Source organism: Mus caroli, chromosome 8, assembly GCF_900094665.2.
Source record: "Mus caroli chromosome 8, CAROLI_EIJ_v1.1, whole genome shotgun sequence".
Classification (NCBI taxonomy): Eukaryota; Metazoa; Chordata; class Mammalia; order Rodentia; family Muridae; genus Mus; species Mus caroli.
Window position 1 is genome coordinate 78,312,736 of NC_034577.1, and position 15,536 is coordinate 78,328,271.

Genomic DNA, 15,536 nt, shown 5'->3' on the forward strand with positions numbered 1-15,536 from the left:
GTGGATTTCTGAGTTCGAGGCCAGCCTGGTCTACAAAGTGAGTTCCAGGACAGCCAGGGCTATACAGAGAAACCCTGTCTGGAAACCCCCTCTCCCCCCAAAAATGCTGTCAAGTTGACCAAACCAGTCAAGACTTTATACTGCGGCTCTCTAGTGTCCAGATGTGTCTCTGCCATGTGACTATCTACAGCAGGCCACCTCACAGGACCACCGCCCGCTTAGGTCTCCCACCTGCCCTGTTTCCAGTCAAGTATTGTGTCTTTCACCCTGGAAGACACTTTCCCCCTTTCTTCCTATTTTTGTTATTTTAATTTCTAAAGGTGTGTGCCTGTGCACATGTGTGAGTGTGTACTTGTTAAGCTGTATGTGTATGAATCAGAGTTCTCTTCGTTCACCACGTGGGTTCCGGGGATTGAATGCAGGTCCTCGAACTTGGTGGCAAGCCACCTCAATGACTTGGTCTTTTCTTCTGAGACAAGATTTCATTCTCTTGCTCTGGCTACCCTGTCTTCATCAGGTAGCCCAGGATGACCTCACACATACAGCAATCCTTCTGCTTCTGCCTCCCAAGTGCTAGGATCATACAAACAAGGGCCCAGCTATGTTACCTCCTTTTTATGTATGGCTCACATTTACCACACACTTAAAGTGACAGTCCTGGAGACGTATTCCCATTCCTCTCAAAGCTTCACTCTGCCATTAGTTAGCTAGACACAGAGCATTTCTTGGCCTGAAACTGGAACGTGCACCTCTCTCTCAGATTCCTATCAGCTCTAAAAAAAAAAAAAAGCTGGTCCCAGGCATGTCAGACATGCCTAAAGCAGTGAAGAAACAAAGTTTTCTTTATCAGACACACCTATCCCAGTCTGTTCATTCTCTGAGGTCTGAGAACCATTCAACAGCATCTGGCAAACACTCTTAACAGTGTGGAAAGTTGGAGTTATAACTGAGGTATGCAAGAATGGAGCTAGCTGCAAAAGAAGCTCCTGAGTGGTCAGGAAATGCGTAAGCCCTCAACTGTAGATGACTGTGGTCTTCCTTCAATGTCATGTTGGCCATATTTTGCAACGAGTTAGAAAATCATATTTTTATTATTTTGTCATTGTGGTGGTCCATGCAGGCAAGTGGTATTGACAATTACATTCCAAATGTCTTTTTTTGGAGGTATAGAGTCATCTCTGTTATAGAAATGTTTATTCTTTCATAATTCCATACATATATATGATACTCCTTCATTATATTTTCTTCTCCCTCCTACCCAGACCCTTTATCTTCCCATCAAGTCCTCCTCCTATTTTCATTTTGTTGGTTGGTTGGGTGGGTGATTGGTTGGTTGGATGGTTAGCATCTTCACTACTTTTATATTGCTATGCTATAACACCTTGACCAAAGCAAGTTATAGAAGGGTTTATCTGGGCTTATGACTTCTGAGGGCTGGAGTTTATGGCCGTAGATTGAAGACAAGGCAGCAGGCAGCTGGAGCAGTTGAGAGCTCACATCTTGATCTATAAGCCTTAGGCAGAGAGTGAACTGGGCATGGTGGGAGCCGTTGAAGAATCAAGCTTGCACCCAGTAAGATCTCTCTTGCAATGCCCACACCTCCTAACCCTTCCCAAGCAGTTCAACCAACTGAGGACCAAGTAGTCAAACACATGAACTGTGGGTGCCATCCTCATTCAAATCACCATAGTTGATTTTCATCCTATTAGGCTCAATTACATGAGTATAAATGGGGGACTGGAGAAAGGGGAACTTAGAGGTGGGTACACAGCAGCCCTGAACTGCCCATAGCTCTCCAGAGAGGGGTAGAGCTCTATGAAACTTTTCTCCATCCATAACGGAATATTGATGAACTCAATTTTGTGCTGGTAGCTACTCTTGCTGTAAGTTCATGAACATGACAGTTGTGTTCACAAGAGAGCTTTCTATAGCATTTCTTTCTCTCCATTAGCTCATACCTTCTTCCTATACACTCCCACAATGTTTCTGCCCCTGAAGGGAGTGTTATAGATGACAATTTAGGGCAGAGCTCTCAAAGCCTCCTATCCTCAGGACTAGGATTGGTCATGGATTGATTAACCATTGCCCAGTGCAAATAAACTCCTCTCACCAAGGCTAGGAGTAACACTAATTAGTGAAACATAAATATTTAGAAGTTTGATATCATGACCATGTAACAACAGTAAAGTGACCTCTCTACCTAGGTTTATAGTACCAGGTTCTAATGAAACAGGCTCACATTCAGTGGGGGAAAATGATTGGTTAGCCACATACCAGTCATGGCTTCTGTTGCATCAGCCAGTACATCTTGCCTAGCGGGTTACAACCCATAGGGTTCACAGCTAGATCAGACTCTGGGTGACTTTTCCTCCCTAACAGCCAGCCTCTATAGCATTATGAGAGCTAATCAGCAGGGAGACCTCTAGCTCAGCTCCAGCACGCTTTCTCTGTGTCCTACAATCAAAGTGCATGGCGTCTTTAGTACTAAGGTTTTACCTTCTAGGCCAAGTGGGTAACCATGAGCAATGGAAACAGCCTATGTGGTTTGTAAGGGTAAGTAAGGGTTGTTTCTGGGACCTCCTTGGCCTGTAAGGAGGTGTCCTATATACCACATTGAAACTTTTGTTTAATAACCTAGGGCTTTTGGAAGCATCGTCTTTCCATGTGGAGTAATTCTTTTCAAACTCCCCCCCCCCTTTTTTTTTTTCATTACCTAACCAAGTAATAGGATTCAATATGGCTTTTTAGGATTTTAGTTTGGTTAACCTTTCCCCACCCCAACCCCTATTCGAACCTTTCCATTTCCGGCATTCCCTCCCTCTACATTGATGTCACTTGTGTTATACTATCTCCCTACCTTAAGGCCTCTTCGTAGCCCAGGCTGGTCTTGAACTCACTATATAGCCCAGGGTGACCTTGAACTTATGCTCTTCCTGCCTTTACCTCCCTATAGCTAGTGTTATAGTAGTGGTTCTCAACCTGTGGGTCTCCACCTCTTGGTGGTTGGATGACCATTTCACAGGGGTCATCTAAGACCATCAGAAAGCACTGACGCATTCATAACAGTAGCAATACTACAGTTACAAAGTAGCAGCAATATGATATCACGGTTGGGAGTCATCACAACATGAGGAACTGGATTAAAGCGTCACATCATTAGGAAAGTTGAAACCACTGTTACAGGCTTGCACCACCATGCACCAATTATGTGGTGCTGGGAATCAAGTTGAGGGCTTTGTGCATTCCAAACTGTCAATTGAGCTATGTCTCCAGCTCCTGCTCTCATTTGAATTATTTTAACCACATGAAGCTGACCCTCCATATCCCTCTTCTCTATATCATGGATTTTAAAAACATGTTTGTTTTTGAGATAGGTTCTTCCTCTGTAACCTTAGTTAGCCTCAATTTCTGTTAGCCTACCCGTCATTGCCTCCTTCGTGCTGAGACTGAAGGCATGCACTAACTAGCATACCAAGCTTGGATGATTTTCTTGTCCTTACACGATAAAGAATACAGCCTAACAACTGTTTCCGTGCATGTCATCGCATTAGGCATTTAAAGTTAGAGATGATTTCAAGCTGGTGGTAGAGCACCCAGCACGCCCAGCCCTTCAGTCACCTCCCCACACCACACAAATGAAGAGACTAATCTCAACTGTAGGGAGGCTAAGGAAGAAGGGGGGACGGACTAGCCTGGCCTGGAATACACAGTCTCAAAATAAATCAATAAAAATGTAAAAGGGCTAAGGATGTAGCACAGTGAGAGAGTGGTTGCCTAGTTTTCTAAAGGTCCTTGGCTCCATCCCTGGCATGTCACTAAATAAATACACAAGAGACTGCACAGATTGTAAGCAAGTAGGCCCTTTATTCAAGCACCTGCCCATCCTGTTACCTGAAAAATGTCTTAGGAAAAATCTCCCATGGATACAGCTTAGCACTGCATTGGTTTTTGGGGGGGGTTTTTGTTTTGTTTTTTTAGGTTTTTTGTTTGTTTGTTTTGTTTTTGGGTTTTTTTTTTTGGTTTTGGTTTTTTCTGTCTTTCTTTTGTGTGTGTGTGTGTGTGTGTGTGTGTGTGTGTGTATAGGGGGATCTTTCTCTGTTGACCAAGCTGGACTGGAACCCACAAACATAGCACAAGCTGTCTCAGAACTTACAGCAATCTTTCTGCCTTAATCCTTCCACTGTTGATGCTGGGATTACAAGCCTGCTCCTACAATGCCTGGTTTTATATTGTGCTGTTTTTATAACTAAGGATAACAAGGACAATCAAGATTCCCCCCAAATAAAGCTTCTGTGATTACTAAATAAGAACTAGGCACAGAAGCCATTGGTGCACGCCTTTAATCCCAGCACTTGGGAGGCAGAGGCAGGCAGATTTTTGAGTTCGAGGCCAGCCTGGTCTACAAAGTGAGTTCCAGGACAGCCAGGGCTATACAGAGAAACCCTGTCTCAAAAAAACAAAAAACAAAAACCATAAGAAAAGGACTTCTAATGGATATATGCAAGCTGGAGACCATGAGAATTCCTGTGACCTGCCTGAAGTAGGTCCTGGGAATTGAACCAGGGTCTCTCAGGAAGAGCAGCCAGTGCTCTTAACCACTGAGCCATCTCCCCAGCCACTACCCCCATGAGTGAATCCTTAACTCCAGTACCAACAAACTGCAGGCTGAAGCAAGAGGATGGCGATTTTTGAGAGCAACCTGAACTACACAGGAAGACCCCCCCCCCCAAAAAAAAAAAAAAAATAAATAGGAGAATGTGGAGAAGTGAAGAGCACTCGCCTGGTCTGTGTGAGTCTGAGTTCAGCTCCCAGTGTAAAACAAGAGGACATTTTTAACCTGACTAACCTGACTTTTCAGTAATGTATTGCATTTCTTTTCTTTCTTTTAAAGCTACGCTCAAAATACTGCTCAGGATTACATCATTATGGTTTCAATGAGCCAAAAATTCAACTTCCCTCTATTACCCAGAATAATAACTCTTAAGAGCTAAAAACTTCAAAGCACTTCACGAGCATTTAATTAGTCTTCTCTGGTGCCAAAGAGAAGGACATAGATATTCACAGAACTTCATCTGACATGGTTCAATTTGGCGAGACTTCTGCTGGCTTCGAAAAGCCGTGTCTGTCCCACGAAGGTTATTTGGGCCACCTTGCATCAGTCGTCCTTACCTAATGAAACCTGGTAATCCAAGCGGTTCGAATTGCCATCTCCTTGGACTCTGGTAGGGCAAGGGGAGCTGCTGAAAGCCTGGAAGAGAAAGGGCAGCGATTCCTCTGAGAGCGGAGTACAAAGCGCATCTGTAGGGAACCTGCTGAGATGGAGCGCGTGATTGAGGCCGGAGCGATTGCATCAGCGTCTGATTGACTCCCTGGAACTGGGGCAGGATGGTAACCGGGCTCTTCTCAGAACTCCGCTCTCCTGAGGCCCTGAGCACTGGCAGCCCGGCTGCACTATGCTCATAGCTTACCTCCTGTGCGTGGGAAGCTCCTAGCCACCCTTTTCTCTCTATTCAAACTAGCTTCCTGCGGAAGGTCTAACGAAAATAGAGCAGCCATGCCCGGGAGACCCAGTCCAGAGGTGACTGTCTTCTCACAGCCTCCCCACCACCATCAAAACCTGGTCCAGTTCTTAAAATTCCCACCACATGATCTGTTACACAATTGCAGGAATGACATCAAATCTTACTCCTTTTTTTTTAGACTAATATCTTGATTTGTAGCCCAGGCTGCTCTTGAACTCCCTATAGAGCTCAGGTTGACCTCGATCTCTTGGCAATCCTCCTGCCTCAACCTCAAGTAATGGAATTTCAGGCTTGTGTCACCAAACCCACCTTCTGATTTTTTAAAGAAGGCATTAGTATATATGAGCATTTTGTCCACATATATGTATGTTATGTGTGGGCTTGGTGCAGTTAGGGGTCAGAAGAGGGTATCAGTCCCCCTTTACTGGAGTTATAGACACTTGGGAACCACCATGTGTGGTGGAAATAGAACTCAGGACCTATGCAAGAGTAACAAATGCTCTTAACTGCTGAGTTATCTCTCTAGTTCCCATCTTCAGATCTTAATTTCAATTCTGGTGCAAAAAGATTTAAGAAATGTTTACTGAGTGCCTATTACACGTCAGACATTTGTAGAGTCCTGGATCTGGCTTCCCTTTCAGAAAATAACTGCACTGCAAATCCACTGGTGGAGGCTCCAGCCAGTGACCACAGAGGGGCTCTACAGAGCAAAAAGGGCAAGTTCATCAGGTGCTATTCATCTGTCAGGAGTGGGAAGGAATCATCCGCTGGGGTTTCTGCTTCATTTCACAGTATGAAAGATCAACCCCAAGGCCTTGCACATGTTAAGCAAGCGCTCTACCATGGAGGGACAGTCCATGTCCATGGAAGGGCAGTCCATGTCCAACTTTGCTCTTTTTTCTTTTTTTTAATTATTGTCAGAATATTCTGCAGAACCACAGATCATCTACAGTGTTCCTCATGTCACATGATTCTTGTTTTGTTTTTCGAGGCAGGGTTTCTCTGTATAGCCCTGGCTGTCCTGGAACTCACTTTGTAGACCAGGCTGGCCTCGAACTCATAAATTCGCCTGCCTCTGCCTCCCAAGTGCTGGGATTAAAGGCGTGCGCCACCACTGCCCGGCATGTCACATGATTCTTAAATCACTTCACTTTTCTGTTCAAATTAAAATGCCTGATAGTAGGAGTTAGCAGGAGCCCTCATGGACTCTGTACAACCCACTAGCCAAGATGAGTTTTTACATTTTTTAAGTGGTTAGGAAAAGATAATCGTGACACATGAAAATTACCTAAAGGTACAATATTTAGTGTTCCTTAGTAAATTTTAATGTGATGTAGCCACACCCATTTATTTACATATTGTCCACTCTAAAAATTGCTACAATAGCAGAATTGAATACTGGCTTCCTGGACTACACTGCTTGCCTTAGCTAAATATTTACTCTCTTGCTCTTTTTAGAAAGCTTGCCAACCTCTGCTACAGAGTAAACACATTGATACAAGCCTTTGAAAGTCTTAGAGCCTTATCGTTTGTCACAAATGAATAGTAAACTAGAAAAGATAATTTTAAAAACGAAGTACAAATAAGTCGTGGCTAGAAAAGATAATTTTAAAGGAAAGTAAACCTTTGGCACGTCCTTTAGTGAGGCCTCAAGAGGCACTGCTGAGCCCACTGGCTAGGTAGCTGTCTCTCTACTCTGGCTGATAACAGAGAGCAGCAGTAAAGTTGCTCATGGTCTAACGTGAGCAAGGTTAAGGGCTGTACACACTAGGTACTGTCCTAGCCTCCTGACACTTGACTGACACGACTTCCTCAAAGTCACAGCAGTAAAAAAAGACACCTTCTGGATTTTACCAGGCTTGGGAATTTCAGGACTATGGCAACGTAAACATTAACCCACCATAATTTGACACACTGTGACACCTGTATGGTACCAAGCCAAAAAGCCCGTTCCTTAATCTGTTCTCAGAAGAATCTATGGACAGGTTCTAGGCAGAGAGTGAACATACACAGAGTCCTGCTATATACTATGATCCATTTGTGCAAGCTAAGCAAGAAAGCTGCAGTGCCATCCAAGGGTGCAAAAACAGGTTCATTTTCTCCTCCAATCAAAGAACTAAACCTTGGGGAGTCCTGGCAGAGCCATCATATGATACTGGTGGAAATCCCCAACTAGGGTTCTCGGTCTCATTAAAAAAAAAAAAAAAAGAATGGATTCAAACAGAAGCCTGAGACCAGTTTCTTAGAGTTTAGAAGAAAAATCTCAAAGCAGGCAAGCAGTAAATCTCACAGTTGCGGGGAAGAAGGGAATGGAGATGCTAAGCCAGCTCGGAGAGCAGCTACATGGTTGCAGGCAGCCACACAGCCGGGAAAGGAGCTCAAGAGAAAGGAAAGAATGGCCACAGGCACACCTCTATCCTAACTTGCTGACCACCATAGGCTCAGCACTCAACAGATCTAAGAGGGGAGCCTCCAGAGGGCTCCTTAGGGAGTCTAAAAGCATATATAGTTCCCACCAGCATCAGAAAGAAGAGGGCATAGTTATGCCCTTCATGAATTAGTATTCAGGAAGGCAGGCCAACCCAGCTGAATATCATAGAGAAGCAGAAGACCTGGGTATATTCACTAAGTAGTAGTGGTTGCACATGTGCGTGCACACACACGCACTTACACACAACTGTGCTTGTTTTGTTGTTGTTGTTGTTATTGTTGGGTGGGTTTTTGTTTTGCTTTGTTTTGGTTTTTGGTTTTTTGAGACAGGGTTTCTCTGTGTAGCCCTGGCTGTCCTGGAACTCACTCTGTAGACCAGGCTGGCCTCGAACTCAGAAATCTGCCTGTCTCTGCCTCCCGAGTGCTGGGATTAAAGGCGTGCACCACCATGCCTGGCTTGTGCTTGTTTAATAAAAACAGACATGTGAGGGAAGGCACTGGGGATCCCACCTATGGTAAAGTGCTTGTATCAAATTTTCAAGAACATGGGTCCAATCTCAAGACAGCAGAGCAGATGTCTAAGGAGAGAGAAAGGTCCACACACAGGTTGTGGATCTCAGAGACGAAGAATGGTAATGAGGTTGGCAGAGGGAATGGAGGTGTGGTTGGTAAGGGTCCTGTGCAGTCTGTAAGTGGAGAACTGCAGCCGCAGGCAAGAGGAGCAGCTATAGTTTGGATCTTAAATGTCCTCCAAGGTCCACGTTATAAATGCTTAGTGCCCAGGATAGCTCTGCCGGGAGGTAGAGAAATCTTTACCATAAGGAGCTTAGTGAGGGGTTTTTAGGTTATAGAGTGTGCCCTTGAAAGGCATAGGGTACTTCTTTTTTTTTCCAAGACAGGGTTTCTCTGTATAGCCCTGGATGTCCTGGAACTCACTCTGTGGACCAGGCTGGCCTCGAACTCAGAGATCCACCTGCCTCTGCCTCCCAAGTGCTGGGATCAAAGGCGTGCACCACCACGCCCGGCACATAGGGTACTTCTTCATCTCTTACTTTCTGGCCACAAGAAAAAGAAGCTTTACTCCTCCAGACACCTCTGCTGTAAAGCGCAGACACACCACAAGCCCAGTGCTAAACCAATCACAGACTGAAGCTTCCAAAACTGTGAGCCAAAAGAACGGTTTTGTAAATCTATAACTTCAGGTATTTGCCATCAGAACAAAAATCTTACATGGAAGAATTACAAGGGCAAGAAGTACTGATAAAAGAAAGAGCTACAGAGAAAGGGCCCATCCAAGGTTAGGGAGTGGGAAGACACAAATGAACAGAGCTGTGAAGAGAGCGGGGAGAGGCGAGGTCTCAACCACAGCACTAGATGGACAGCAAGTAGGGGCAAAGGGGGCTTGTAAGAAGGCTGAGGTCGGGCTGGTGAGATTACTCAGTGGGTAAGAGCATCCCAGCAACCACATGGTGGCTCACAACCATCCGTAACGAGATCTGGCGCCCTCTTCTGGAGTGTCTGAGGACAGCTACAGTGTACTTACATATAATAAATAAATAAATCTTTAAAAAAAATAATAAATAAATAAAGTCAAGACTTTCACTAATCTTTTTTTAAAAAAAAAAAAAAAAAAGAAGGCTGAGGTCTGTGTATTTCTAAGGACAACGGGGAATTGGAGAGGCAGGGTGAAAGGGGTGGAGGAAAGCTCAAAGCCCAGGAGAAGCAGGAGGAGGCCAAGCAGGGAGGCCTTACTGAGCCTTTGCAAGGCTGGCCTTTCTGGATCAAGGTGATGCTTTCTAAACATGTCCGGAAGCCAGGCAGAGTGTCAAGTCTGCCATCGCAGCACTTAGGAGGCCAAGGAAGGAAGCACACAAGTTCAAGACTGGCCTGGGTTATATAAAGAATTTAAGGCTGCCTTAGACTACATAGCAAGACCCCATCCCAAAAAACAAACAAGCAAACACCAAAACCAAACAACTGGAATCTTCCTCCCATCAGGTTGCTTCTGTTGAGAATTTCACAGAAATTCAAAAGTAAACAAGACAACTCTTTTGTCAGGAAGTCAGTCTTTCTCCACCACCACCCCGTCCTCTTTTACCAGCCAATCCAAAAGGAACATTTGCAAAAATTTTCCCTAGCTCTTGTGTGTTATACCTGGTACTAATGTCCCCTCTTTTTTTTCTCTTTTCTTCTCTTTTGTGTGTGTGTGTGTCCTCTTTATTTTTAAATGGGTACAAGGAACACAATTTGGCCAGCATCACCACGTTCATTCTTGTTTGCTTTTTGATTAGATATAAGGATTCCTTAGATAGCCCAAGCTGGCTTAGGTTAGCAAGCATCCTGCCTCAACCTCTGAGCATGGTGATGGCAGGCACATAACCTGTATCTAGGTATCACTCCTCTGTAAATGTCTATACATCTTTTCTCTGTACCTGAATGATGTAGAAAGTACCACTTGCATGAGTTTTGTTTCAGCACAGTGTTTACATTAAAAAAAGAGAAGTAGTCAGGTGTGGAGGAGGGGCGGTGGATAAGACTTCCTGCCAGGACTCCAAAGGTCATTTCAGATTGCTCAGTGATGTGCTTGGTGTTTGTGCTGTGGCCAGGATTAAGACACACAGAAAGCTCCTGATGTGACCGAACTGCCCTGGACAGTCAGTGCTCAAGGATGGTCCCCATCCTTTCAGAGACCGTTCCCGGCCTTTTCATTTGGACTTGAGCAACTACCTTGGAATGTGTGTCCATTTCTTGTTGCTCCAAATCCTTATTTTCTATTCCTTAAAGGGAGGCTGCAGGATGAAGACAAACTAGAAATAGAAGCCCAAATGCCATGTGTTGGGAATATCTGACTCAAATTTTTGTTATTGTTTGTAAGTTGGTTTATTTTGCTTTCGTGGTACTGTGGCTGGAATCCATAGCCCCACTCCACTGCTAGGCTATGCCTCTAGAAGCCAGGATTCTGTTGTTTTCTTTCTTTCCTTCTTTGTTCCCTCCTTTTCTTTTTCTTTTGGTTTTTTTCTTCCTTTCTTTTCTTTCTTTCTTCTTCCCTATCTTTTTGAAACACAGTTTCTCTATGTAGTCCTGCTGTCCTAGAACTCACTATATAGAACAGGCTGTCCTTGAACTCAGAAAGAAAAAGCTGCCTGCCTCTGCTTCCCAGTGCTGGGACTAAAGACACACACCACCATGTTGTCTTTTCTCTTTGACTTACTCTAGAATAGTCTAAAGGCCTCATTGTGTAGATAGTTCCTTGACTCTTTGTTTCTAGGTGTTTCACAATGACTTTTTTTTTAAAAAAGAGAGTATCTTTTTAAAGTAGCCCAATGGTGACCTCAAACTCATAATGTAGCTAAGGGTGATATTGAACTCTGTTCTTCCTGACTCTACCTCCCAAGTGCTGTGATTATAAGAGTTGAACACCACAGCCAACTAAATGTTCTTCTAAACACAGAAATTAGTGGGTTCCCATGCCAGGTTTGTGTTCCTGTCCTTTACCAGTAGCAAAATCTCTTCCTGTTTACTTCTACCCAATAAAATAAAATACAGTAGAAAAGCAGATATTTACATTGATAGATTGAAACTATTTCATCAACCCTGACATAGCAAGCTTTTGACCAAAGGAAACAAGCCAAGAGTCCAGTAATAGGGGCTGGAGAGATGGCCCAGTCATTAAGAGCACTGGCTGCTCTACAGAGGACCCAGGTTTGGTTCCCAGAATTTACAAGTTTACTCACAACTACTTGTAACTCAGTTTAACTGACACCTTCTTCTGGCTTCTGTGGGAGAAGAAGAAGAAGAAGAAGAAGAAGAAGAAGAAGAAGAAGAAGAAGAAGAAGAAGAAGAAGAAGAAGAAGAAGAAGGAAGAAGAAGAGAGAAGAGGAAGAGGAAGAAAAAGAAGAAGAAAAGGAGGAGGAGGAAAAAGAAGAAGAAGAAAAGGAGGAGGAGGAAAAAGAGGAGGAGGAGGAGGAAGAGGAAGAGGAAGCTGGCTATGGTGGTATATGCCCTGTAATTCCAGCACTTGGGAGGCAGAAGCAAAAAGATCAAGAGTTAAATCCAACCTCAACTACACAGGGAGTTTGAGGTTTGCCTGGCTACTTGAGACTGTCTCAAAATCAAAAACAGAAAGAAAAGTGAAGAACAGCCCTTGCCACTAAGCCCTACAGTCAGAACTGGAGAAAGGACAGATTCATTCTGTCAGATTCATAGGCATCCTTTGCTAGTATGGAAGTGTGGTAAGGCCTGAAAGCCATGCATGGTGCAGTGCGTTCAAGCCTGAGGCATGAAGTTTTTAAAAGCCCAGAGGAAGTAAAAGTCTTGTTAAGGAAGGTCTTCAGTTTAGTGCTCCTCCACCCTTTTCTTTTAATGCTGGAGCCTGAACTAGCTTCTCGTGCTTGCTATGGAAGGCTCTACCACTGAGTTATATCCCAGCCCAGAACTCTTCAAATAACTCTTTGTGTGACCTTTTTAGAACTGGGTTAAAAATCCCCCCCACCCCATTATGAAAAGAGTACAAGATCTGAAGAGTCTCTGTTTTCCCCTGGGTATTAAGAAATGAGGCGGGATGTTACACACTTGGCATTCTTCAGAACTTTGGACTAGCAAGCAGGCATAAAGGGCCTTGAACTCAATGCAAGGATGTGGCGGAATCCAGGTGCTGAGTGGAAAAGAAATCAATACTGTGCTCTCTGGATTCCTGGCTGAGCGAGCCAGCACAAGAGTGCATTAAACTAACTGGCATGTGCCCTGTGGGGTGCTCCCAGCGGGGTACACTTTCTCCCAGGGAGGCTCTCAGAAAGCCTCTCTTCATCCTAAGCAAGTGGGTCACAGAGACCCACAGAGATGAGAGTCAAGTGAGATCTGGGAGTCGGCAGAGAGCGCCAGACAGGGCAAATACCTTATATTCTGAGTTTCCCTCTCTATGAAATGAGGGAACTTCCCTGGCCCTGATTCTGTGTGTACAGGCACTTCTTCACGGGGTAGGGTATCTAGAAAGATTCAAAGCAAACCAACTTATGTCTCCACAGTCACGACACTGCAGCTGCCATACTCTTTCCCCCATTCCATAAATAAGAAAATGTGTTCAGGAAATGCCATGTGCTTCAGCAAGGCCATTGTGGTTAGATGGTCATTTTGAGGTCTGTGTCTGCCTGTCTGTTGATGCTTCCTTTTTTACTTTATGTGCATTTGTGGTTTTGACTGCATGTATGTCTGAGTGAGGGTGCTAAATTCCTGGAACTGGAGTTACAGAAGGTTGTGAGCTGTCATGTGGGTGCTGGGAATTGAACCTGGGTCCTCTGGAAGAGCAGCCAGTGATCTTAACTACTCAGCCATCTTTCCAGCCAGTGATCTTAACCCCTCATCCCTCTTAGATTACTCCTGATTACAAGTTCCAGACTGACCAACCTGTTAAAGACGACAGCCGAAACCCACCCCACCCACCTTGTTCTGGGCTCTCAGAGCCTTTGTCACGTACGTAGGGAATCACAGTCTTGCCGTTAACAGCAGATCCTGGCCCACTCCATCTTGTGACAGTCAGTATGGACTAAAGCCTTGCTTAGGGCCAGGTGCTGTGCAGGACTCTTCTTCTGTTGACCCCGCGAACCTCAGTGCCAGTCTGTGAGATGAGCACCTTGTGAGCCACACTTCAGACCTAGAGCATCCATGGCACCCAGCAGAACAAAAGAGCAGGCAGGTTGCAATAAGAGGCTCACTGTCTCATACGCTAGGACAAATGGCTGCCCTTTAAAGGAGACAATCATCCCCAGAGGCTGACGCTCCATAACACAGGCTGGATCAGCCATGAAGCACCACACTCCAGAAACGAAGCATGCGATATCAGTCTAATATCATTCCTTTCCATAGCCCTTTTCTGAATACCCATACTGCCAATGTTGGGGACTATTTGCTCTCAGATACTTAGGGTTTCCATTGTTGTGAAGAGACATCATTGACCAACAGCTGGGATCAACAAGGGCTCCACCTAAGATTCACTAATCTTAGAAGCCAGGGTCAAGGGCTTCGCACCCTTGTCATAGTTCTTATTTTAGTCTATTGTATAGTCCACCTTCCCCTTAGGCCATTGTAAATACGTGTGTATGGGTGTAACTCCGCTATAGTTCTAAGTATCTATTCTGGTTTCTCCTTCGGTCTGAAACTTCCTTCTTCCTTAGTGATGGTAAATTCCTGTGTAAGGGAGTGACTTAGCTTTTACATTCTTACTGAATTTCAAGCCCATGGTCTTGCTCAGGGACTTGTTCTAGGACTGTTGGAACACTGGTGGAAGGCTTTAGCTATGTCAGAATTCAATCTTAAAAGGCACTTATAATAGGATAATACTAAAAAGAGAGCACGTGGATCTATACACTAGACTAACGCGGGAATGGAAAATTAATGTATGGGTTAGAGGGAACGCCAGACTCCAGGAGGAGAGCTTCCTTGAAGCTCTTTGCCTCATGAGTGACTTTCAAGCCTCTCGGCTTAAGCTGACTCGACCAGAGTGCGTGGCACATTATACTTTGCTCATATTCACACCCTAATTATCCTGCCCTCCCCTCCCGTCCCTCCCATCCCTCCATCCAAATTGCACGGATGCTTGAATAACAGAAAACATCAGCAGAAACACACTCTCACTCTGAGGACTGATCTGCAAGGAGGGCTCCGACCACCTTGTTTCAGACCCTTCTCAAGGGTATTTGTATGGTGAGCAGCCTTTGAAGGCAGAGATGGTCCCTCCTTCAGAGCAAGGAGTGGGGCTGCTTAAGCATCAGAAGAAAATGCATCTCACTGACCAGCAAGGGGAAGGACCCGAGGTCCCTAATGCTGGGATGCCTCCACTGTAGTGTTAACAGGCTGCAAATGTGACTATCACTCGGCCCTGGACTTGAAGAACTGATGGAAGAAAATCATGAGGTTCTGCTGCTGGTAGCTTTTTAAATAAAACTCTACCTCTGTTCAGGAGTCTCTTTTGTCTTCCAGATCTCCATGAATCTGTAGACTAGCCAGTCAGCCTGCAGGTGAGGTCATATACTTCCCAACAAGCCACCTCATGCCCAGTTCTGGTTACATCCTTTTGTGCGTTCACACCGCCCACTTCAGGGCCAGCAGCCCTGAAGCCCACGTGACCACACAGTGGCACTGCATCAGCATCACAGTGTCTACAAGCTCTGCAGGACAATGATCTCATCAATGTCTCCCCATCTTTAGGAGAGGGAAGACTCTCTGGAGCCTCATCCTGCCCTTTGTGCCCCCTAGTTGGTGCATATTGCTGCTGCCCACTCTATGGTGCTCCAGCGTCTACAAATTCTTTTCCACAACCCTGGCAGAGTCGCCTGCCACGAGTGAGGGGGGTTTCTGCTCTCATGGGACAGAATGTAATAACTATGCCTACTTAGTTGTATGGTAAAGCAATTTCAAACACTAAAAATAAAATGTAATTCATTATAACGTCAAAAATACATCCTAATATCATAGTCCCTTTCCCCTGTTTTATAAAGAGATTAGTGTCGCCGAGGCATTTTATTCTGGAGGGAATCGATAATTGGACTGAGGTAAAGAGAAAAGAGAAGTTCATTTAAAAAATTCAAT